Raw genomic sequence first — 25,695 nt, 5'->3', positions numbered from 1 at the left:
TAAAGTACAAACACTATAAATCTTTTGTAGGAGGAACTAAATACTATTTTTTCATCCAAACACCTATCTTCTTATTAGAAAAATGTTTACTCATTCAATAAGTAATTGAATTGGAAAACGGATTTGCTTGATGCTACATCTGACTGAAATTGATGTTACATAATTGGGTAATTTGCACTAAGGACATTTAATGAAACTATGTTTCATTTTTGGGAACTCGTGAAAATTAGATCAGAACGCCCAGCTTTACAAATCTTACTTTCTCCAGAATCATGCATTATTCATAAAGATTTCTCCAACACTTATTTTTACTTAAGCCTTACGTAATGATCTTGACAAATCTGCATATATGAGGAGTATATTCAGGAAATATCTCCACAGATGACATTATAATTCGGGAGTTATTAGCAGAAAAGCTGTGATTTCTCCCTTTCAGTAAATCTCCTGGACTCTGGCTTTTGATTATTAGGTTGAACCAAATGAAATTGCTGATATTCAACCAATTTTGAACTTAAAAATAGCAACTTTGTATAGTCCTACTTCATATATTCTAAGTATTTAGCAAACTTTCCACTAATATTCAATTCTCTATATAAATCACTATATCAAAAAAGAAAAGATTACTTCCAAGTATCTGAGGAATATGCAAACTGGGTGTGCAGAAAAGCTTATTTCTTGCAGGTGGACATTAATGAATAAGTGGAAATTATCAAATGTATGGGCTTCTTAATAACATTAACTTTGACGAGGAGTGAGCAGCAAGATGCTTAAATAAGTAAAGAGAAATGACTTATTTGAGAGTTGATAAGGCAAAGCAGACAATATAAAAGGTGTGTCAGTGAGAAGCAGAAAATAAAGGGGATCAAAAAATGTGAGTTTTAGACAACAGAATTAATTGAACCTAAACTACCTACAGTATACTGTACTAACATAGGCAAGTGTAAAGAAAAACCAACAAAGGCAATACAAACACATGCTGGAAGAAAATAAAGAAAATTGCCTATATTTAATTTGGTAGATTTGCTCTGCAGTGGAACACAGACTGTCACTAACAACTTGGATAGACATGTTACACCATCTCTTCTAATGTATGCAGGGATAACACGTGCATGTGTATGATTGTCCTTTAATCATAGACGATGTTCTAAAGGACAGGAAGAGTATCTGCCCCACCAGAAGGTAGACCAGTTTTCTGAATTCCCTCAGTTAAGTATTTTCTCTAGTAACCACCTCTTCAAGACAGCACATTGTTAACGTATCCGTGTGTTTTTAAATCAGTCAACGTTTCATTGTTTCATTTATATAAAGTTCTTTAACATATTTTAGCCTCCCAGATTCTTGCATTTACCTTAACTTCTTTTACTTATATTGCTGTCTAAGTGTGACTGTTAGTCATATGTGACACCCTGGAGGACTGATAACAAATGCCGTTTTTAATACAGTCTGAGAGCCTGATACTTAAAGAGGCTATGATGAATCCATTTAGGCAGTAAAAATCTCTTAGCAAAACAAATAATTGATGTTAATGTTATATATTATGTTAACATCACATAAAATTTTAGCTTTAATGTCACAATATTACTGGTTTTAAAATATGTAATTTTTCTATACGAATTTACTTGGTAGATAAAGTTTTAAAGTATTTATGTCATTCCAAATGAAAGTAAAATGTGACTTTCACTAATGAAAGTTTATTTCATTCTGGAAAATCATGCTTGGCTATTTCCTTCACTTTGAAAATAATCAAGGATTTATCTACCATTTCTATGCACATGTTTTTCAATCAGCGTATGTTGAAGAAATTTCTGTTATTCAGGTACAATATGCAGCCCATCTTACCTTTTGTTAATAATTAAAAAAAGGAAAACCCTCATTGCAACTTTAGAGGCTCTTTTATATTGACTAACAAAAGTATGAAATAAATGCTTCTCCTTAAAACCTAATTAAGTTTTATTTGTTTTTGATTCTTCTGAGTTGAATAAGTAACCACCCTACTTATTAAAATCACTTTATTTGAAGTCCAAATGGGATAGTTAACATTTTTAAGGAGTTTTTGTGTTTTTTTAAATTAATGACTTTTTAATTTAGACTGAATAGTCCTAAAAGTTAAATATAAGCTATTATATGCCTTAAATTAAATGATCAACTGAATATTTTTACGATAGGATTAGTCTGTTTTGGTTTTGCCTTTTTTTAAGAGTCAATGCTGGCAGTAGAAAGGGTCTTAGTTTTCAGAAGAAAGCTATTGATGACTCATATGCTAGATGAAAAACAAAAGGGTACATAAACATAATGTTACACATAGAGAATCACTAATTACAGCAAAATTATTTATCTCATATCACCTTCGTTCAAAATGCTAGTCAAAAATATCTATGTGTTTATACCTTTGTTTCATCAGGTTACATTTAGATATATAAATCAAAGTCTTATTCTCCCGGGCATATACTATTTTATTGTGCATCTCCAAGACAACCAAGCACAAGCAAGGGGTCAAATTCACAATTTGGGGTACATATTTGCCTTAAAGAGCCCAAGAACATATTCCTAATTGTAAATTTTTATTTTCACAAAAAGGATTTTTACAAAAAGAGGTAATTTTTACAAAAAGGATAATAAAAGGGATTTTCAAAATTTTTGGCGTAGAACAGAAATAGAAAACAGAAGAACCTGCAGTAAAATATTTTAATCTGTCAACGACTCAGTTTATGAAGAAAGAGGCATGAAAATTCAGTGAATGAACGGAAAAATACAGTAGAAGAAAAAGATAAGAGGATGGAATTGGAAGAGTCTGAAAAGCATTGGGCAAAAACCCTAAGGAGATATCAGGTCAATTTCTCTACTGTGTGAACTTGGTAACGTTCTCTGACTAGGAACGTGGTGATGTCTGTTACTAAGGAGTCAACGTGCTGCTAGTACGGAGGCAATAAAAGGCGTTTGGAATTGGCTATATAGATGAAAACTTAAAAGATCTAGTTTGATTTTCCTTGATTAGCATTTATAATAATGTTAAGATTTTGTTTAGGAACGTGTCTAATCATTATATTGCTATTTATCTAAGCAAGAATATATGGGCATGCATATCCACATATGCCTCTCCATAACTATTAATATCTAATATATGAATAACATACGGATATCATAATTCTACAAATATACTTGCAATAATGTTTAGAAAAATATACAACTTAGTTATGTACCATTTCATCTGGTTTTGTAATGTTATGTCTAACACCCAATTTTTAAAACTTATTTATAACCAATGTTTGTGATCATTTATGAATATAAATACATAATATTTGAAATATTTAAAGCTTCATATATTTCCGTTCTATTCTTCCAAGTGATGCAATCTTTTTCATGTCTTATGACTTATTTGCACAGTCTCTCAGAAAAATTGTTCAATGGCCATTATTTTTATTTCACAACCAGGAAGCTGTTTGGGTAGCTATGCAGAAATTCATAGTAAGTCAAGTGAATGGCCAGAATTCTGTCTTCTCTTGTGAATCTTTAAAACACCTTATTAGGTTCACTTACATTATTTATCACACGATATCAAAAAAGTTTGTGTTTGACTCTTTATAATAAATAGTCTCTTAGTGACTATTTTACACTCACTCTTGTTAGCCTAGCACAATGCTTCAAATAGAAATGGAGTCACTCACTCAACAGAACTACATATGTTTATGATTTATTATTTAACTTAAGGATAATAGAAATTCTGGTGTGATATGCCTTTTTAAAATCAGTCAGAAAATACCATAATTTGTGTCTAGGAGGTCATGGTTAATTCAAACCTCTATTCAACTCGATGGAATATTCTTCTAAAAGTTCTGTTTTAAATTCTTATGCTGCAAGATTTTTTTCAAAAGAAAACAGTTCAAGAAAATATTACAAAATATGGAGTAAGTCAGAAATAAGCTAATCAAAGTCTCTGGAGAAGAATAGGGTTTGTTTAAATATTAACTGGTGATATATGATAAGGAAAGTATAATAAGTTGTGCCAAAATATTTATTTTTTAAAATGTTTTGAATATATACATAATTGTGATTTATTATACAACGCCAGTTATTACACATATTAAAGGAAGAAATAATCTATCTTAGTAAAATACATACCAACGAGAACTGACTCCATTTCTATTTGAAGTAAGAACTGAATTCTTACAGGACCATTGCTACTGGTGGTAATATATCCTAATATCAGGAAGATAACGTAAGTTCTAGAAAATAGGTTCTTCTCTGTGAACACTAGAATTCTCAAGTAACAAAGTGACATTGAATATTAGTAAGAGAAGTACAATTTTTAAACATTATTAAAGATAAATTTATATTTGTCTAAGTATAATTTTAAAGCCTTTCTGTGTCATAAATTTTAAAACATATGAGTGTGTACTTGTATTTTAGAAAAGTGGTTCTTTTTTTCAAGATTTTAAAATATTGCTATAGCAAAAAAATGCATAATGTTTGTCTACTGGAATGAGAGTCTACTTAGGTAAAACTTGCCCATGCTAAGCTTCCTTGCTTGTATTTGTCAAGCAGAGGCATCTTTGTTCATCTGTGTTCTATATTTGTACTGCATTTGCATCATTATTTCACAATAATAATGTTAATTATTAAAAAAAATAAGCCCAAAAGAATATATTTTAACTTTTACTAATCTTTGATCAATACCCTTCACTCACAGTTTTTCATCCTGGTTCATAAGCCCTAGGATATGATTAAAGAATAAGGAATTGCTGTACTTTGAAGTAGAAATACAGACTGAGTTGTTTGGACAGTAAGACTAATGTCCAGATAAAAATAAAACTATCAGTTAATTTGAAAAAAAATCGGTTAAAATAATTGATTGAGTCAACTAAATATGATACTATGCAGATGGATAGTAAGTAAGTTCAATTCTCCCTTTGTAGTTCAAGAGAACGTTAGTGATTTAGTTGTTTAATGCTGTGAAACATATTATCCCTTTAGTATTTATCCCAGCACTATGGATCAGGATTTCTGAATAGAAACTAGAACTGGAAGTCATCATTTTAACTTGGGATTGTCCAAGCAAATCCATTAAAAATCAAAATGGCTACATGCCTCTAGATCAAACCTGTCAAATTTCTAATAAAATGAAATAAAAATGCAACAATCTTAGATGAGAAAGATCATAAGCCGAAGGACCCACAACTAAAAGATACACAACTATGTACCAGAGGGCTTTGGGAGAAAAAAGGAAAAAAAGAAAAAAGAAAGATCATAATCCGTTTATAATTTTAATTTGCTTAAACTGATTATATAATCTACAACAAAGAATGGGATTATCCAAAGGACAAGTCTAGGTTTTAAATTAGACCCGTAAAGTGTATGTGTCTACTTTTCCAAGCTGTAACCGAATTGTTAGACAGGTGATTTTATAGATTGAATATTTCTCCTACAATTAAGAGGTCCAGAAGGAAGAAAACCTTAGTATTAAGTTTAACTGATGTAGTTTTTTTGTTTGCGCAAGGCATTGTGTTCTACAGCTGTAATACGGTTAATAAAGCTGAGAAATGGATATAATATGAAACATTTGTCTAAAGAGAAATAAAAATAAAATATCCATGTGCATAGTGTGAAAATAAAGGAAAACCTCATTTAAAATGGAGTCAGGAAGCCCTGAAGGGGGAGCTCTCACACATGTACCGCTCATTACAGTCTACATAAGCAGGAGGTAGAAGGAAGATAACGAAGTCTCTATGTATAGAATTCTTCGTATAAAATTTTCTTGGTCTCGACTTCTTATCCATGATTATAAGAATGTTACTTTTCTTCTAGTACAAAAGAGGCCATTTTTCACATGGGAATTTCACCTGCTGCTTTTGAGCAACAGAAGGCCGATCCCTCCCTTTCCCAGCAACAATGCTCGAAGGAGCCCTGACAGCCAATAAGAAACCGCCAAGACCTCGAACTCTTGTTCTTCTTCAGAGAACTTTTATTCAAAACAACCCTTCCCAATTTCCTCCTAAAATCTAATAAAAGTAGGCCTTCCCTTTGTCTCTTTGCACTTGCCTATGGCACACCTTGGTTTGCTTGTCCTGAATTGCAATTCCTCTGCTATTCCCCAATACATTCATTATTTTTTGAGCTTGCCTCAGTTTACCTTTTTATTTAGGTTGACAATAATCATTATTAATATCGTTGAATAATATTTTGAAAATGTAGACAAAAATAAACTTCTATTTATCATTGTGGTTAAAAAACCTGGGCTGTGAAGTAAAAAATATCTGAATTTGATTCCTGACATGCTGGTTTACTATTTGTGTAACACTTTGGGCCAGTCTCAATTTCCATATTTATAATATGGAGATGATTAGAATACCTCCTACCTCACAGGAGTATAGATATAGATGTCTAAAATAAAGATAACTAAAGAACAGAGGAGGCTTTTGATTACTTTGGGCCAATGGAAAAAATATATATAGTGATTATCAAGTGTGCAAAAACAACTTTTGTGGGTAACTGTGCATTTATGTTTTAACCTTAATCTCTGGTTAAATAGTTGACTCTGGACTTTTCAGTTTTTGGGAACTTGTTAGTTTTGAGAATCAGTTTATCAAGTAAGCCTTTTCTAGAGGAAGAATTAAGAAAATGCTATTGACAATTATTGTCCCCTTTTAGTCATTTAACAGTTTCCCTCTTTACCTGTTTGTCTCCAGCAGCTTCTGAAAGGGAGAGATTCTTCTATGTTGGTTGAATTTTTTACCACATAGCTAACATTTCAAAATTTATCTGTACAGTAGTTCCAAAATAGGCGTGCTGTTACAAAAAAACTACACCTAGAAATTTTCTCTGGAAATCAAATTAAGTTAAAGACATTCATGTTATTTCTTAAAAGAGTTTAAGAATATATGCTATGCAGAAGGAATACATGGCTCTGGTAAAAAAAGGAAAAAAATTGTAGACCCACAACTATGAAAGATAAAATGCTGTCTTTTCATAATGAAAGCTCTTTAAATTAAAAAAAAAAGATACTTTTAGTTATGTTGAATAAATCTTCATTCAAATGCATACAACTAAAGCAAAATAAACTGAGATTTCTGGCTTTTAGACTATTTCCTTGCATTTAACCAAAAGCTGTTAATTTATATTTTGAAAAACAGCATGACCTTTGAAGATGTGTTTGCTGAGCAAAAGTTTGCAACTCCATTCCATTAGTCTATTAAAAGCTTAACGTGCTAGACATTTTTAGCAGGAAAGCAAACACCTTTAAAATAAACAGGGAAAATATTTAATTTTCTGTAAATAAGCAAAGCATAAGTTTGATAAGTTGGATCATTTGTAGTGTTTATGGAACATTAAAACTTTACATTAAGGTAATTTTGGGTCCTAAGTTACAGGGACATGCTATTAAAGTTAAGATGACTATAAAACTGTTCGTATAGGATTTCTTCAAAGCAAAATTCTTGGATTCAAGACAGAGATCTATGTTGCAATACAGCAGAGCATTATAGTGAAATTTCAGTAAAGTTTAAATTGCAGCATAAAAACTTCATGTAGAAGATGAATCTGACATTCAAGATGATAAATTATTTAAAATATGTAGTACTGTCTTATAAAATTTAGATTTAATTTAGAAAATTTATCAATGAGTTAATAAGTCTTTAATTTGTTCAAAATGAGCCACCATTTTTAATACTTCATACGCTTTTGTTTGGTATTTACCACACAAATCTATAACCAAAATTAGCCCTTTAGAACATTTCAGGCTGCATGATTATTACATATCTAATTTTGTGTTATTTACATAAGCCCTTTTACTTTGGTAAAAGATGTGACTGTATGATATAGTGAAAAGCACACTGGCCAAAGAGATCTAAGTTCTATTCCAGACTGTCACTAACTGGCTTTTGTGACCTTGAGCAAGTCACTTCAAAAGGAAAGGAACCTTCTGGAAAACAACAAATCTTAATTAGATGTAATTGATCACAGTTCACATTGAAATAGTATTTGTGTTTTATTAAGTTACTTCAGAAAAAGTGCAAATTATACACAAAGAGAAAAAGATCCCGGAGGATCACATTTCTAAGCAAAAAAAGAGAAACTGAATAAAGATTCAAGGACATTGCATAACGCCTATGAACATGTATTTCACTGAAATATCCTTACTTTCTCTCTTTGGAGGCACTAATATTAGAATAAAAGGAAAATCCCCAAAGCAAACAAATTAAGGGTATTTTCTTGAAAATACTGCTAGTTACCTGTTACCTCAGCATACTGCTAGTTCCTAGAGGTTGAGTATTTCATCACAATTTGCATTTTTTTCTGCAGAGAAATGTTAACCCTAACCTAGCTTCTATATCTATGAAATACCTCCCTTCTCTTTCTTCTTTCATTAAAAATGTCAAATCACTGCATAATTCCTAGGATAAGTTATCTACAACCAGTGACCCAATCTATACAGCATAGTGAAAAGCTCGTGGAATTCATGGTTACTCCTAATTAACGTGGTGACCTTAGCCAAGCAAGTCATTTAGCTAATTCTGAACTAGTTTGATTCTTCATTTGGAGAAAAAGCAAGAGAAGGGGGATTAAAATGTCTTCCCCACCTAACTCACAGGGATGTTTGGAGTGTTAGATGATTATATGTGAAGTCTTTTGTCAAGTTCAAATTCACAAACAAATATTTTATGTAGAAGAATTGTAGTTTTAAGGAAACTGTACAACAAGGATAATATTTGTCCTTTATATTCAGTAGCACTTTGGCAGAATATGTGTCATCGTTTATACTTCTAAGTCTACTAATTATCTCATGAGATTCATTAAAGAAACTAAACAGGGTTTGCTTCTCTGACAACAAAAGATATTTTTGTAATACCTTCTAATAATCTAGTTCTTCCAAGGGAAAACGAAGTGTGATCTCCCAATGGGTAAAACTATTCACCCCACGTGGTTCACTACTATAACAAGAATCTATCTTACGGAAATGCTTGAATGTAATTTAAATAAAATGGGAAACCTGAAACCTCCCAAAGTTCTGGGTTGCAAGGATTGCCAGCACTTAGCCAGAGCAACACATCTTAGTTTGTTATTTAACATTCTATATCTAAGCCAACCCATAGCCATAATAGATTTTTCTTTTTTCTCCAAAATACTCTCCCTCTAGACCTATTTTCTCAAATATTTTTATCCCCACAGAAAAAGAAAACTCTTAGGAACTTGGCTCTAGTTTCTGAGCCTATTTAAAATTAGAACTAAATCTTCATTTTTTTTCCTAAAAAGGCTTATCAGATTTATCCATCCTAGTACGCCTTTCTTGTTCAACTTGATCACATCCTTATTTCCTAATCCACTATGACTATTGTATCATTGTATATTTATGTTACCATATGTTTTAAATTACCAAAGTCAGGGATATTATCCTAATTGTGCCTAATAAAGTTCAATGAGTGCTCACCAAAATTTCTAATAAAATTCAAAACTCCTAAAAGATTAAATACAATAAATGTATTGTTAATTTTTTCCTTTGAAATATATCCTTAATCGTATTTGGACCTAAAATTGTAGTACACACATTGGCTGATGGAATGAATTTTGCTCCAGGGATGATAAGAATAAGGAGCTAGTGCTGTCTCTGACACTTAATAGGTATGCGACCTTTTTTTTTTAAAAAAAAGAGCCTGTGTCTCTTTCTCTTATGTCAAAATGGTGTAGTACTTGTTTCACAGGTCTGTTGTGAGATTCAAACGAGATAAAACCTGTAATACCCTAAAATAGAATGAAAACAATTTTTAAATGATAACGTACCTATTCACGTAGTTAAAACCAGATGGTAGTGCCTTTCATAGTTATTGAAAGGTGCTATTTCAGGTACTTCCTTTAGATTTAATGTAAAGATTCATGACAAATCTACTTTGTTTTTTAAATTAAATGGTTAAAAAAAAAAACTCAGTTGTTTTAGTTACCACCAAAGCGTGTTCTTGAGTGATTTAGTTCCTATCATTAGCGTACGGTATAAGGAATATATAAAGCGTAAACACATTTTCAAAGGAAATGTTAAACATTATATTCTGAGTGTGTTCCATATCTTTGAACGATGATGCTTACTTGAGTTGTCAGTCTTCATCTTGGAACCTAATCTTAACTTGGAATTCTAATCTTTTTCTAATGAATATAATCAACCCAATTCCTTAGTAGTGCTATTACAGTCATGTTTCACATAATGACTTTTGGTCAACAACATATACATAATATAACGGTGGCCCCATAAGATTAGTACCATATAGCCTAGGTGTGTAGTAGGTTCTACCATCTAGGTTTGTGTAAGTACACTCTAGAATATTCACACGACTACTAAATCTCCTAAGGACGAATTTCTCAGAATGTATCCTTGCCATTAATCGATGCATGACTGTACTAATTTTTGCCATCCTATCATATAATTAGCAATTATAAGTACTTCAATATTTAGTGTATGTTATATGTCATTATCTACTGGCTAATTATGCTCAATCTTTACAGTCATCTCTTTAAAATATTTACTAAAACTATGTGACTTATGATTAAAATTTTGTCCAGTTAAACAATTTTTTTCTATTTAATATTTCCAATACTAAAAAATCTCCTTCTATTAAGATGTATTCATACTGCCTCTCAAACAGGGAAAATGAGAACTGACTTAAAGTTATGTAGCTGGATTTGATTACTCTGACAGCATTTTTAAAAATATTTTTATCATTTCTAATATTTGTTAGATTAGTCCAAGAATTATCTCATATTTTTTCTTCCAGTTGTTACGACCCTGATTTTTCACATTGTAGTCAATTTTATGTAAGTTTTGAGTTGTAATGCCATTGTAAATTAACTCAATTTTTTCTTATTCTGTCTTAAGGCATGAACAGCATATTTTCATAGAACTGATATTTCTACTTTCTATAAAGTGAGTTTCCATCTCTAGTCTTTGAAAACATAATTTGAAGAAATCTATTTGTTTTGTGTTCTGTACATCTTCTCTTTTTTGTATATTTTAGAATTTCCCCCTCAAAGAAAAAAAGATATATGATATTTTGGCTGCTTTACATGCCTCCTCAGGCACATGGAAACTGCCTACGCTTAGCATTATTAAATAATGTTAAGAGTAATGAAATCCAAGGCAATTTTGGCAGACACCCAAGTTCATTTAGCACTTACAAAAACCATTTTAATCCAATTGGCCCTTTAGTTCACTGGGATCCTCAAGTTGCCACCAAACAAGCTCTGCTGTTACTATTAAAGTATCAGAGCTTAGAAAAGACTAATACAGTTTCACTGGGAAGGCGGGGGCTTCCGAATCCCAACGCCACAATTAAGACGTGAATCCTAGTTATGAAGTGACAACTTCTTTAGTTGTTTCCCTAACCCTGCTGGAACCACATTGTGCCTGTTAAAAAACACAGTTTAAACACTTCAACTTGACTTATTTCAGTAGCTGCTTTGAATTTTCTTTGTTCTAATGTGACACTGGTTCCATACCAAGATAAACTGTGTATAAAGAAATGGAACTATGAAGATTTCCTAGACCGATTGTGAATGAAAAGTTCACTTCGATTAAATGGCTATTCTGCTGTCGTCTAAGATAAAAGTCTAGGTGTGAAGAAAGTAGTTAGGCAGCATGGTGTCTAACTTACCATTTGTTCCCACTTTGAGGAAAGTTTTGGGGGATAACAAATATAAAAGAACCTCTACCGAGTCTCTTTTGTTGTTGTTCTTGCCCTGAAAAATGTCAGACACTTGTTAAAAAGATAATAAAAGTAATGTCTTCAAATTAGGTAAGTGAAAATTTAATTGGTTCTTTTATTCGGAAATCTGGATGATTAACTGATATGTTCATTTTAAATATTTCACTAACTAATATCTTCGAGGATCTATACTATATTAAACTACTCAGAATTTTTGGATCTCTTTGGAAAAAGTTTAAAAAATATTGGTAAGCTATTGACACTGTGGCCAATGGTTTTCATTTTTGAAATGGTATAAATGTATGCATATAGTGCTTGTAAAATAGATTTGAGTATAAAATGATCAAGCAACTGGTTTTTATTCTAGTTTCAACTAATCTAGTTACACCAAAAGTTAAAATCAATTTTAATATCCAAATGCAATAATTATATATCATTTTAATTTTTAAAAATTTCATCCTTTGCAAAATAGCTACATTATTTTTTTTAATCTATCTTTGTCTTACTTCACCTTTTTCATGCTTGTTTACCAGACCAGAAATTATGCCCGTACTCTTCAGCGTGGTTTGAGGGGTCGCAGCGTCTATATCCCAAGGGACTTGTCAGAAATGCAGAATTTCAGGCCCCACCTAGAATCTACTGAATCAAAATTTGCATTTTAACAAGATTCCCAGATGACTGGTACGCACATTAAAGTTTGAGAAGCACAGGAATAGAATATAACTTCCTAGAAACTGGAGTTCAAAATAACAAGTCCTTAGCAGTGACGGTGATTGATTAGAAATTGTGTATTGGCTCTATTTCTTTCTAAAGTGCTTTGATTCTGTGACAGCTAGCCAGCTATACGTTTTGCTAGCATTGGCGCTATATTCCCTATTTGTTTACTCTTGTATGAAATTCTAAGACATTCGGAAGGCATATGATATTTAATGGATTCAAACTCCCTCCCTCAAATAATCTTGCTTTACACTCAGTCATATTAAAATATGGCCAGCATATATCATACCTGTTTTATCTCATGGATGCTAAAACTTAGTTCATGGGCGAAAAGCTGTAAGACAAGAGATACTGTAAGAACTGTGGAGCCTGACAGAGGGCTAAAATATCATTGTTAAACTGAGCAAATTTTTTCCTGGCATAAAAAGAAATCCTGCCTGATCATCATAGAGCGAGTGCCCAGGTAAAAGTTTTACCTGTAAGTTTGTGTGTCTTTATTACACATTCTTAAGTCTCTCTTTTAAAAATTGAACATATTCATGTTTTTGAAGATTTCTGATCTTAGTAAAACTGGCAAACAACCACCAAATAACAGTTAAGGTATTCCAAATATACAATATTAGAAGTGAGAGAGGAGCCAGCCTAGGCAGTTCCAAAAAAGTTGCATATTTCACACTAAACTGAAAACCAGGCCCTGTCACCTAACACTCTGGCAGTGCCCTTCTGACCTGATTCCTTTTTTTCCCCTCTTCCTTTCCCTGTGCCACAGAGTAAAATAAATCAGTCTAAGGTTATTCAGGGAAGAAAGGAAAGCTTTCCTTTGGCATGTTTTGCCTGCCTACCTTTGCCTGACCCGTACTCTCTAACACATACACATATATCTCAACATGGGCAATAAGATCATGCAGCAAACAGAGAAAAGTTTAGAAAATTCACTTAAACTCTTTCCCAAATTATATTTAAAGTTTCAGGGAAATGTACATGTAAGCCTTTAGGTAACTATGCATTTATAAAAATAAAACTATCCTTCGAGAAATGTATATTTCTTGCCATCTTAAGTAACTGGACATTTTAAGTCATTTTTAAAAAGTTAAAATATTTATATAATTTAATGCATTGATAGTTTAGTTTATTCACTTGGCCTTCATGTCAAGACTTCATTTTCCATGTTTTATAACATAATATGCACAATGCAGGTGTTTTTAATTATCTAAATTCAAAACAATGCGTGGAAAACATAGTATTTTCTATATCTAAGTCAGATTGGGAAATTGTACAGGTTAATAAAGCCTAATAAATAAACAAATAAATCTTGGGTATAGTTAATTTCTGATATGGTACAAAACCATTATTGTATTTGAGCAAAGTAGGGAACAGGTACTGTTGCAGAATAAATTAATTAATGCTATCACCTAATACTTTACGTGAGTTCCTATAGCACTCCTTTCACAATTCTGAACCTTAGCTTTCTTATCTGTAAAATGAAGCGGTTGGACAAAATAATCTTCCTGGGTCCTTCCACTTCCAGAGTTTTTGAAAGCTGGACCACACTTGGTGTACTGTAATATACCATCTGGCACTCAATATTTGTTGAATTTAATTTAATGTGGCTGCGTATTACTTTGTTGTTGTTGCTCATCTTTTTGCCCAATCAGAATGTAAGCTTCTCAAAGCAGGTACTCCCTTAAATTTCTTTAAGGGCCACTCTTCACAACCCAGTCCAACCCCCATATCTAAAGTGTTGCGATGATAGACAAGCAATAGATTCTTAGTTATTAATGGTTAATATATCAATGTAGTGAAACTGGTAACACTTGCAGAGCCAAGGGACAAGGAAAGAATGCTTTATATGTCTACCACTTTTTGTAAAATATCATATACTTTTTTCATTTGAAAGCAGCTTGAAATAATTTACAATTTCTTTCTTTTACTTTTGGGAAAACTACACTCCAGGGAGATAAAGTTATTTGCCCAAGGTCACTCTTTAGGTGCTAATAAAGTATAAGTCATAAAATACTTTGTGTTCACCCAATCTGAATAAACCACCTGCTCTCACTTCTAGTACCAAAAACCACAAGATAAAGGAGTTTATAATCCTGAAGACAACAATGATTTCCATATTGGGAGCTTAACGTCCTTTTGGCTGATATAATACAAACCTGCATGCAGTTGATTCCCAAGGACATGTTGTTTCGAAGATGGCAATTAGGTAAGAAAATCACTACTTAAATATCATTGACAAATATTCCCTGAAATAAAATGTATACAAAACTATAGATGTCCTAAAGGAAAAATGAATTAAGCTATAACACTAAATATTTGCCACATTAGGTAAACTTAACGGTGTGCCATTATGATGGGTCATAATTTGAATTATTCCTATAAATAAAATAGAGGAAGTGTATGAGCATCTGTGAGCATGTACTGTTAAATTTCAATAGTCCTGCTATTTTATGATATAATTTTTACAGGGTTATTGCAAAGACTCTAAATAGGAGGAGACTATGACACAGTAGCCAGTTAATTGACAAACTTATTTAAATATACTTGAATATACTCATCTTTGAGATTTTTATTTTTTAATCCAAGCAGCATTTTTTTTTTTTTTTTTGCATTTTGCATTCAGAACTTTGAGAAAATATACTCGAAGAAATGAGAGGCAAGGCGAGGTGTTGTGAAAAGACTTAGTTTGGAGTCTGAAAACCAACAATCCCATATTGGCTTCCCCTCTTATTAACTGGAAAGCCTTAGAGATCTGATTTCACTTGCCTGAACTTCAGTTTCCCCATTGAAAAAACAGGTATTACAATGCCTTCTTTTCTCACTCAAAGTTTTTTATGAGACTAAAATAATACATTTACTTTTTAAAATATACCAAATATAAGATACAGTACAAATTAAAGGTATTAAACTAGGCAAATGAATAAAAACAAAAGTGGCAGAAAACACTGTTTTGTTTTCATTTCATATAATGACCTTTAACAAACTGTAAATTCAGTACAAATCTTGATTTGCATTCTAATCACTTCAATATTAAAAAGATGAATTTTTACATAGTTTAATTGAAATCCATCAGTAAATTAGTTTTATTATCATCATGCTAAAAGATATGCTAGATTAATAAAATAGGTTTTATTGAAGAGAGAAAAATCCTCTCCCCGGATTTATTCTCTTCTTTTTGCTTTCCTCTTTTTGTTTTCCCAAATCTATACATTCAAGAAGAGGCGATTAGGTGGGGAAAAAAAAATCATTCTTTCAGATCCAGGTTGGAAATGACAACTATAGCCATTGTCACTCTTAGTTTCAATATTTATTATACTGGTTCAACACTTAACATATTAAAGACAATTCAAAGGGCAGTTTAAATCCTTGATCAGTTTAGGGTTTTGAGTGAAAATGATAGTAAAATTTTGTATAATTTCTGCCAAGTCACTCTTCTAATTCAAAAACTGTAATTGGAAAAGACTATTCATTTTTTTTTACAGTTTGATAATTAGAACGCAATCTTTCCACAGATGTAACCAAATCTCAAAAGGCACTTTACACCCTCAAAAAGCTTTCTCCATGTGATAAACCCGTGCATTACAACTAATGTTGCACAGGGCATAAATCTTAAGGGACCATGGCACGTAGGTCATTTGATGTTTTCGCCTAACAAAAGAAGACCACATTTTAGGGACGATGCCTTTATGATGAACTTCTATTGAAAAATAACAACATTTCAAATAGGATTAGATTAATTTAAACATTGCAAGCCAGTCCAGAATATCAAGGCATCTTACCTAGTTTTCTTCATTCTGGATACTGAATGATCAATAAAGTCTTCAGATAATAGAACTCTGCTCAGACAATAACATGCAATTTGGAATGTTATAATATAACGTCAATCCAATTAAATGTATTTGTATATTTTATTTTTCCCAGGGGTAAAATGTACATATGTCATTGATGGAAGAATGTATCGTCTAATTTTAAGGCATACTTTTTCTTCCCTCCCCAATTCCCAATGATGTTCAGCCAATTCCACTGCATGTGGAGATATGGACAATCTGAGAATTGCCCCTTTTCCATAAGTAAAAAAGTAACTTTCTAAGAATGGAGTAAAAAATAAGGGTTCCTTTGCCTCTGAAGACTGACATGGTAACTGTGCATGTCGTTATGAACATGTTTTGACAAAGACCTTAAAATCCTTGTGTGTGTGGGAGGGGTGTCTATCTGAAGGGGACACTTTCCCAAAATATTTAAATTTGAGCCACTATGACAATCCCACAAAGCAAAAAGGAGAAGGGACTAAAAATAAGAAAGAAACTTACTGAAAACATGAAATGAATGACCCATGGGAAGAGGACCCACCAGAAAGAATGGGATGCAGAGAAATAGTTTCAGGAACGTGTGGTGAGAAGTTCAGAAAAGTTGGAAACGTACAACGTACATTTTTTGAATCTCCAATGTACAATACTTGAATCCCTAGTTGTAAGCAAAGTAAAAGAGACATTTGCAGGCATAATAAAAAATACAACAAACCTGAGGAATTCCAATATAAATCTTGTTTGAAATAAAACAGCAAAAACACACAGACAGTAAGAAATCCTCCTGGTGAGAAAAATTTAACAAATCTGTAAGTTTGAAGTAGAGGTTCCTTGATTCGTTGTTGTTGTTGCTGTTGTTGTTAGCTTCTTTAAGGTCACTGAAGGGGAAGGGAGACTCCAAGGTGGCTAGTGGAAAGGAGGAAGTAAAATGGGGATAATGGAGAAATTACCTAGGGAGGTAATGCAGGAAAGAAGCAGGGAGGGAAGACTGACAAAAGGAGGAAAATGAATACAGACAGAGGTGTTTGCTAGTGCCAAAGGGAAGGGAAAAGCCAAGATTAAGAGACTCTGATTGTTGGTTGAGAGAGAGCTGAAGTGGATAAAGGTGGGAGACACAGTGTAGGGCACAGAGATGATGCAGAGAGATGTATGCACAAAATGGAGTGTAGTGGGAATGAGCGTGCTTGCGAGTGGCTAAAGGAGTTTACTCTGATAGTGGAAGAAGGAGAATTTGGAAGGCTGGGTGGGGAAGGTGAGACAAGTATAAAGATATAAATGGGTAGATGATTACGACTAAAGAAAAATTTTCTTCCCCCAAATAGCATTTCTTTCTTTCTTAGTTCTGATTTACCTTAGGCCTTCTTCATTCATTTGTCCTTTTTTCTGGATGTTAGAGTATCTTCTTAACTTATTTGCCTCCACTCTATTCCAACACATTAGTTTATTCAAATATCCATTTAAAGAGAAACAACAAAAATTTTTCTATTGTGTGCCGCCTACTGCCCAATTTTCTTACACTGTTTTTTTGTTGTTTTTAACATACTTGCTTGAAAAATCTTCAAAGGTGGCCCATGTCTACAAAATACATACCTCTTAACTCCATAGTGGGACATCAGGCCCCCACACCTTTCCTTACTTAGCCTGTGTCTACTTCCTGGTTAGCCACCGCTAGGAGTGCCTATTTTTCAAAGCCAGAGAGACACCTTCTTTATGAATCTTTTCTCAACCTCTTAGCAAAAATTAATTCCTCCCTCTACTATACTAAATTAGAACATTTATCACATTGTATCATAAATTTGTAAGAGTCTCCCGGCTCACAGAGGCCCAAGCCACGTTGTCATACTCTCTTTTGTATTCCTGGAGCCTAGCACATTGTCTGGCACAGTAGGTGACTAATTAATGTTTGTGAATTCTTTAGTGAATAAATAGATGACACCACCTTTAAAATATGTGAAGCAAGATTATTGGAGAAAATTAGATTTCAAATTTTCATGCCCTGAATAATTTCCTTTCCTACTAATAGAAAACGTGGCAGCCATGCACATTTCGTCAGTGTAGCTTAAAGCCAGCGGTTTATATAAAGTCTCCTTGTCAGTGTGCCTCTCCTCCCTTCCCCAAGAACCTTATAAATCTTGGCTAAAGGCTGTTGTGGACTGCTTGAATAGAGAAAAGGAGAATGTTCTGCTTTCTAAATCCCTTGCCAGATTTCTTCCTACCACGAGCAGCCTGAAAGCTCTCTATCAAGAATTTCTATCTAGCAAAAAACATAAAGTTTTGAATACCAAGATAAGAAATAATGTGAAACCTCCAATCTCTTCTGCCAGGGCTCCCAGCTGGCAAAACCCAACACTACTTGGGCATCTATTAGAATAGCATGCGGGAGATTTAAAAAAAAGAAAAAAGCTCCTTTCAACCCTTAGCAAACGACTGAAGTCTAGAAAATAAACGTGTTTTTATGCTTGGTGTGAGTTTCCTCTCATTCCCGTATTTCAAATCCACAGCAACTTTAAGTGTGATGCCTTTGCTGATACAGCATGTAAGGGAAGTCTTCCATCAAAGGGAAGAAAACAAAACCCTAGATTTTACAACACGGAAGAATTCTTTGCTCCTGTTCCCTTTGCCCCAATTCTGCCACGTGCCTGCAAACCAAAATACAGTAGGTAGGCAGTTGATCGCGATCCTCTCTGAATTTAATTTCCTTGGGCAGGTAACTCAGCGCCCAGGCCCAGCGGCCTCCACACGCCCTGCCTCCGTCCCCTCCCCCTCGTGCCCTGCACAACCTTCTCCAAGTGCGCGCGCTGCAGTCCTTCTCGCAGCGCTAAAGGAGGAATTGTCCGCAATCAGGGGAAACAGATAGCCTCAAATTCGGGAAAGCAGGAGATTGTTCCTTAAAACGAGAGGAGCAAACTCAGAGGGGAGGCCGCCGCGGGCTTCCGTCTTGTAAAATCCTATTCCTGAGTCTTCCCAATTTGGCGCGCCTCTCTCTGGAAGTGACTGCGCAGCCTTACATTAAAGAGCACGGTGGCCTCTCCCCTGCGGCAGCAGCTCCTAGAGTCTTTCTCTCCGCAACTCCCAATTTCCAGGTCCTTCTTCAGTGAAGGGGACTCCCCACGCTGCGCCGCTGCCTTTGATGTCCCCCCCGCCCCCACCGCATCATTTCTTTGGGAAGACCACCCTCTTTGCCTTCTATCGAGCTTGCTCTGTTGCCGGCGGAGGACAGTCACGGGATTGTAAAGATGCCTGTCTTCACATCCCCCTTCCTCATCACCCAGGGAGGAGAGAAAACAGCGGAAATTTAACATTGGTAACTACTGTTTCATCTGAAGAACTTGCCCTCTAAAATGCGGCTAAAAAGTCAATTCACAGCAATAGTGAAGGTGCGAGCTGAAAAGGGGAGAGAACGGGGGGCAGGGAAAAGGAGGAAAAGAGTGCGAGAAGACCCTACACCTGGCTGTGAGACCCGGGCTCAAAACCGGCCACTGCCCTGCCTGCAGGGGCCTCCTCCGCCTCGGGCGCTGGCGGGAGGGGCGGCGAGTGGGAGCGCGGGAAGCAGGCCGAAAGGAAGCGAGGGCGGCTGCGCACAGGGAGCGCGCGGGGCAGGGCCGCTCGCGCTCCCGGCCGGGACTAGCCGCTTGGCCTCCTCTGCGCCCGCCGAGTCTCTCCAAGGCTGACATCATTGCCAGAAGGAGGGGCGGCCGGTGCATGGGCGCCTGGAGAACAGGGACCTGGGGCCCCGCTCGCGGAGGCGCTCCCTCGCCCGCCGCTTGGCAGGCGCAGCACGGTGGCAGGGGCGGCTGGACTCAGCCCGCGTGAGCTGCGCGCGGCAATTCTTAATTTAGCAGAGGGAGAAAGGTATCTTTAGACGTTAGCTCGTCCATTTCTTGGTTCATTTGTCAAAACCGCCTGCACACGCTCCGCGCTTCCTCCGATGAACCAGACAAAGACAAGAAAGAGGGAAACGTACGAATACTATTACTTCGACTTGCTTTCAAGCGTCCCCCTACCCCGAACACACACACACACGAAGGGACAGCCCTGAGGCTAAGATTTCCCACCGTGATCGTGCGAGTTTGTTTCAAACAAGATTGGAATTCCATTCAGTCTTTACCAAGTTCAGAAGGTGCCTGCAAGCACCCCTTTTTTTTTCTTTTGAGTCACACCTGTTTTAACCTTTTATAGGGAGGGGCGAGAGTCGCTTTAGTCATAAAGCGCCTCTACCTTCTCTGGTGTTGTGCTCAGGGGTTCAGAATTCTCCTCCGCACGCTCCTCAGGTTGTTTCCTTGTTGCAGCGATCAGAGCACAAGCGGCTCCTCTAACACCATCGCCTCCTCCCAATATTATCTGCCCCCTTACCCCACCTATGCCAATTTTTAAACAGTTTTCTTCACGCACTTTTCTTCATACAGAAACAGCTCCCATGGTAGGTTTAAATCCCATCTCGGGATGTTTCCACACAAGCACTTGCTTTTGTTTTGTTCTTGCTATTTAATTTTATTTATTCTTTTGTCTTAGCCCCTTTTCTCTCCGGTCTTTGCTTTGTGGGTGTGTGTCGCAGTGGCGCAAGTTTCGATTCCCACTCCCAAGCGAACATTTTGGAAGGGCACTCCGCTGGGAGATGCCAGGGCCCGCCCGCAGGCGCGCGCGCACGCACTCCACACACTCACCCCCGCGCCCCGCACCCTAAACCGCAAAGGCTGCCAAAGCAGCGAAGCGCGGAATCATTCATTCTAGAATCAAGGAGGTCATTTTCAGTTGAGCTCTGAAAGTCTTTCCTTGGGGGAGGCAAGGTAGTGGTTCTCACTGTACACTCTTGAAAAGTGACCCCCCCTCCTTTTATTGGAGAGAGAATGAAGTCAATTTTCGGCTAAGCGCTCATATGCAAGTCCTGTCTCCAACCGAGGGCAGACTGCCGCTCCGCTCCTCTAAAGTCTCTAAAGAAAAGGACCCACTGGCGGCTACGCGCTTTTAAAAAGTCACCTTTTCTGATGACGCTTTCCTATTAAGAAGCATTCATTTTCGCGAAAAGGGGCCGGTTTATGGCTACGCGCTTAAAAAAAAACTAATTCCTTTGTGGAGTGATAAACTGTTTTTCGGTTCTTAGTAAACGTCATACAATTTATGAGCTAGGTAGGCACTTTTGGCTAAGGGATGAAAAGTCATTTCTTTAGAGAAAGTAGAACCCTTTTTATTCAGCTACACTCTTAGAAAAAGTGATTCCTTTTTAAATGAGAAAATGATGCCCCTTTTCGGCTACGCGATTATAAGAAGTTCCTTTTTTAAACCTAGGCAGAATTTTCCACACCTACCATCTCCACATCCAGCAGGTGCTGGCTGAGCACAGCCCCACGAGTAGGGCGGGAAGGAAGGGGGGGGCAGGCAAGGACCAGGCGGAATGGCCCGGGGGACCCTGCGCTCACCGTGGCGCGCGGCGCTCTCGGCGCTCTCGTTAGCTCTGCGCCAAGGGTCGTGTCCCCAAGGGTTAGAGCCAGCCTGGCAGGGATCCAAACCTCAGGCCCCCAGAGATAGAGCGCAGCGGGGTCGGGCCGCGCAAGGTCCGAAGCGGGCTCTTTCTGGGCTCGGGGCATTGCCCCTCAGCTCGGACTGCTCTGCTGCGCTAGCCCGAGAGTCCAAGGTGTGATCTTTTCTCAGCACCTGCTCGGATCTTAGAGCTTTCTCAGCCTCGAAGCTAACTGTATCCATTAAAGTGAAAGACCTTTTTGCACTGCCAATGTAGGAGAAATTCACGCGCGGACACTTTTTTGACAGAAGTGAGAGTTTTCGCAAAAGTAACCAAGCCAAGCCGAGCGGTGGCAGTGCCAAAAAAATACTCTGTCTGCGCTCACCTCTGGGGTTTGCTCTTTCTCCTATTTCTAAGGAAGAGATTGGGGAAGAAGGAAGGGAGGAAATCAGATGCGTCTCTAAAACCACTCTGTGGTCATAGTCAAGACCCCCGGCGCAGGCGGCAGGAAGCTTCCGCGCACTAAGTGCGGGACGCACACCTCACACGCCGCGCTCTGTTCTGATACTTACCAGTGATCGAAGCCTCTAGAGTAGAATGAGGTGGTAAGTGAAAAAGAGAAAAGGCTTCTGCTAGCTCCACGGAGACTGCGATTGCTGTAGCGGGCTCTTCCGCCACAGCTCGCAGTCCGCGGAGCAGCTGGTGTAGTGGAGGCTGCCTCTGAAGCTGTTCGGGCCGCCCCGGTTGGTTGGGCTGCCTGTGTCGCCGCTGTCACTGCCACTCTGCGCACTCTGTTCAGCTTGCTTTCTGCTTTGCCGCGCGGGCCGCTGCGTGCAGCTCGGGCTCACGGCTCCTCCCGCCCTGACAGTTCGCCGACTGCAAGGAGCCAGTGCCGAGCCAGCCCTTTTCAATGGCGAGGGGGAGGGACTTGATAGAGGGGGAGAAGGGGGAAGGAAGGGGGGTGAGCGAGTGGAGGGCGGGGGGAGGGAAGTGAACCAGTGCCCGGGCCGCCTGCTGGGAGGGGATGGTGCAGCACCAACTGCTGGGTACCCCCCTCTGGTCCCCACTCCCTGCACCCCACATCCCCCACCGCTCCGGGGACGGCCCCTCCCTGCTGACGGGGAACCGGGGGAGAAGGGCGGGGGCGAGATGGAGGTAAGCTTAGGAAGTTACTGTTCGCTGCCCCGAGAAGGCGGCAGAATGTGGGCTGGCGGCACACTCGTGTGCGGGACCCGCTACTGGGGAAAACGCGCCGCTTTCGGGCTGTCAGCTTTGCAGAGCGAAAACGAGGGCATGCATTGCTCGCTCTGTCCTCTGCTTGCTGCTCTCTTCGGCTTCCCTTTAAGTTTAACTCATTCACATTACCTTACAGAAGTTTTATTTTTCTTGTTATGTATGCTTTTCTCGTGATCCCGCTGACCGCCTTGTCTCCAGCTAGAGAACAAGCTTCCAGCAGCACCATTTTCTCATACAAAGGATACTTAAGGCAGACTAGTGGAAGTAGGGGCAGGAGTCCGGCAGAGCCGCAATTGGAGCAGAGAGACTGTGTCTGCATATATTACACTCAACTGTGAGCCGGGTCTGGTACCTCGCTTGTTTTTCAGATTGATCGTTTGGAGGCGGCGGAGAGGGGGTTGAGGGGGAGATCTAGCATTTGGCTATCCCAGAGAGCAAGTACCAGTGAGTATAAGCAGGTCAGGTCGGTGGCTTCGGACTGCTTTAGTTAGGGCCAGGGCCAGGGCCAGGGCCAGGGCAGCATCGCGGGAGCGGATAGCGCGTGTCCGAGGTAGGAAAGGATGCAAGAGAGGAAGGAACCCAGCTCGGAGCCGCAAGACTGGTGCTTGCCAGCGCGCTCTGGCTGCCTAGTCGGTGATGCCCGAGCGGGCATCCGGGTGCCAGGTCTCCCAAGACCACTAAAGCGACCAAGGGCAACGTGGCTGGTTTATAGCTCGGATGGGTCTTGGGTGTCTAGAAACAGGGCTAATTCCCCTGTCCCTGTCATGAGATTAAAAGCAAATGGCAACAACCACCCAAACCTTCCCGGCTGGTCTACTCTGATTCTTGCTACAAGGAGCAAATACTCAAATTTATCCAGAAGCCAGAGAATGAACCAGGTGAATTCTCTAAATTCTTCCCCAGAAAGGTGTAGGATTTTAGAAGAAAAATCCATTTTATGTGCTGAACCAATAGAAAATCCTATCTTTCTAGTGCTCTGCTTTGTTTTTGGAAGGAGGAGGCTCTCTTTCCTGAAATAAAAGGAGAAAAAGTAGATAATGTTTTCGGGCGCCAAGAGCACAGTATTCATTTTTATTTTTGTCTACTGAATGGAAGGGGGAATGCATCTGCATAGGGATAGAACTTCAAGAAGGAAAAATTTTGCCAATTATTGTGAGTTTATTTTCTCTAATGGCAAGTTTTCTTCATGGCAAGTTTTTCTTTTAATTGAAAGGCAAATGTTTCTGACTTCTTTCCCTAGTATGACCCTCTCCATCTTCATAACTGCCTTCTTTCCAATTCCTGATATTTTTAAAGGTTGAAACCTTTATTCAAATATTTCTCACATCACTTTTTTTCTGTTGTATTTTTTTTACACCTAAAGCCACTACTGAGAGTGACATTAGCAGCACAGTTCAGTGCCGTCTGCATGAAAGAGGACACAAGGAAGTATTTACTATTACATTTTACTCCTCCTGTAACTCTGCCTCCATTATTCATAGTATCCAGCACATGCATTGTCCTCTTCTTGGGAGCTAGAAAATGTCTTGGAGATGAAATCAGAAGCTGTCAAATGCTTGCAGCTCCGACTCCTGGAGTCTGCTGGATGAGACCCTGTCACAGGGGATGGCTGGAATTCAATGAAAATAAAATCACTGATTGATCCAGGACAGTATGGCAAAGCCACACCATAGAAGCACTCTGAGAGCACTAATAATCTTTCATAACATCCACAATAATCATTCACTAGACAGCAATTAATTTATTTCTTAAGATTTCCATCCAAACCCAAGGCAGGGGGAGAGAACTATTCAATGACTGTTATGAAGTATTGTAAGTTATCATCATGACAGACTCATGAAGTTAGTATTATTATCCACATTTTACAATTCCTGAAACTGAAGTTCATAGAGGACAGGTAATTTGCACAAGACTATGGAGCTAAAGAGTTACAGACTCTGGATTTCCATTCAGAGTGTACAACTCCTAAATTCAGCTACGTGGTTGCTTTATAGTTAATCTAGATTCATCTATAATATATAGCACACCATTTAGTTTTAAGTGTATAGTCCAATAGAAAATTATTTCTGTAGAGTGGAAACACGACTTACACACCAAGAAGACTACTAGTTGAACCAAGTGACCCAGAAAATCATCTGAGAAATTCAGTTTCCTGGTAAGACTGACAGAACTCTACATCTGATAATAATGAAATTTGTTTCCATTTTCTCTTTTCCTGCATTCTGTCTGATGGTGGCATCAATGAGCAATGGAATAACCAAAAGACAGGGCACCTGGCAAAAGCTCTCCTGTCAGTGCTCTAACTCTAAAACAACTAATGAGGCCTCTACTCTGCCTACTTACAGAGAGAAGAACTCCTTGATTGAATACCTTTTATGCACCGTCTGCATTATATACATTGTCCTATTAATCCTCAAAATCGTTCTATGAGATACGTATTATTAGCTTCATTTTTTTTTAAAAAAATGAGGAAACAGACTAGGTAAAATGCCCAAGATTATATAGCTATAGAGTTGGGAAATTCAAGTCTACATCATTTCCAGTCCACTATGCTGACCTTCAGCATATGGGCCTCAGATTGTGTGGTTACATATTTTCAGAATTTGCATTACATCAAAATTTTATAATTAATGAAAGCCCTGAAAAGTTAAAAAGGAACTGTAGGAATTTATTTTTTGGAGGAGATACTATGGAGGAACTGTGATATTTATTACATTTTATTTGGTCAGTGTTCCAATATGGAGCTTGACCCAGAATTCTACTAAGGTGAGAAAAGGGAAATTATGGCAATGTT

General features: G+C 37.5%; 1 protein-coding gene across 7 annotated transcripts in view; it reads right to left on the bottom strand.

The window, feature by feature from the left end:
- Positions 1 to 22,545, bottom strand: part of PCDH11X (protocadherin 11 X-linked) — a 664,017-nt gene extending 641,472 nt beyond the window's left edge. For all 7 annotated transcript variants that reach the window (XM_044763834.2, XM_070502551.1, XM_044763830.2 and 4 more), the window contains exon 1: positions 22,238 to 22,545. The gene's annotated coding sequence lies outside the window, so the exon portion shown is untranslated. The remainder of the gene's footprint in view (positions 1 to 22,237) is intronic.
- Between the last annotated feature and the right edge of the window lie 3,150 nt (positions 22,546 to 25,695).

The sequence above is a fragment of the Equus asinus genome, chromosome X (assembly GCF_041296235.1).
Source record: "Equus asinus isolate D_3611 breed Donkey chromosome X, EquAss-T2T_v2, whole genome shotgun sequence".
Lineage (NCBI taxonomy): Eukaryota > Metazoa > Chordata > Mammalia > Perissodactyla > Equidae > Equus > Equus asinus.
Note: the sequence above shows the minus strand (reverse complement) of the source record. Positions and strands in the feature narration are given on the sequence as shown.